Raw genomic sequence first — 911 nt, forward strand, 5'->3', positions numbered from 1 at the left:
ATAGGTTTATTTTAATAAAGAAATTTCTTTGTAGTTTTTAAAACCTTAAAAACTAGTCTTAAAACCTTAAAAGAAGATAAAATGGTTTTAGCTGTGAAAGTATTGAATTTCAAGCTCATCATTTTACTATATATTTGGGAAGCTAACTTGTTAAGATATGGGTATATGTGAGCTACAATAATGTAATTATTAATATCCTACATTACAGATAGGGAAACTGAGGTAGCAATGGTTTAAGTATTAGACACCAGACCAGCTGAACTAATGTTACCTCAGCTGTCCTCTGCTGGAGAGTTGACTGCAGCACTGACAGATTTTGTTTTGGTCTGAAAAATCATACTTAAATGTAAAATCTAATTYGGTACCCTTTATTTCTGCAAATATCCTCACTACAGTCTCCTTAGATTTTTTTTTTTAAACTAAATGAGGTTGTAAATGTCAGGGAGAAGATCTGAATTAAGAGACAAACTTTCCTGAATGAGGTTCCTATTGCCCTCTACATCAATTTCTCTATATTCTATTTTATGTAACTTACTATCAGATATATGTAAGAGATCAGTTTGCACTTTACAGAGGGAGTACATAGGTAAATACTGGTATTATAAAGTGGAATAGAATATCATGAGACAATCAAATATATTGCAACATGTTGTCATAAAATGTAGCATTTCCTGAACCCAGGGATTTAGCTGTCAAAGTAAGAATACATTTAAGGTTTGATTGTCCTCTGCTTACATGAGCAGGCCTCCCATTAATGTCACTAGGAGTTATACACACAAAAAGGGAGGATAACAGACATCAATAGTAAACAGAGTAGGAGAGTAAGAATAGATGCCAGTGGACTTGGAAAATGCATTGTTCCTACTTCTTTCCTCTGCAGAGCCTGCTCTTTAATAGGAAAGATTCATCAT

This window comes from Nothoprocta perdicaria, unplaced genomic scaffold, assembly GCF_003342845.1.
Source record: "Nothoprocta perdicaria isolate Ctin4 unplaced genomic scaffold, notPer1 scaffold_151, whole genome shotgun sequence".
In the NCBI taxonomy this organism is placed as follows: Eukaryota; Metazoa; Chordata; class Aves; order Tinamiformes; family Tinamidae; genus Nothoprocta; species Nothoprocta perdicaria.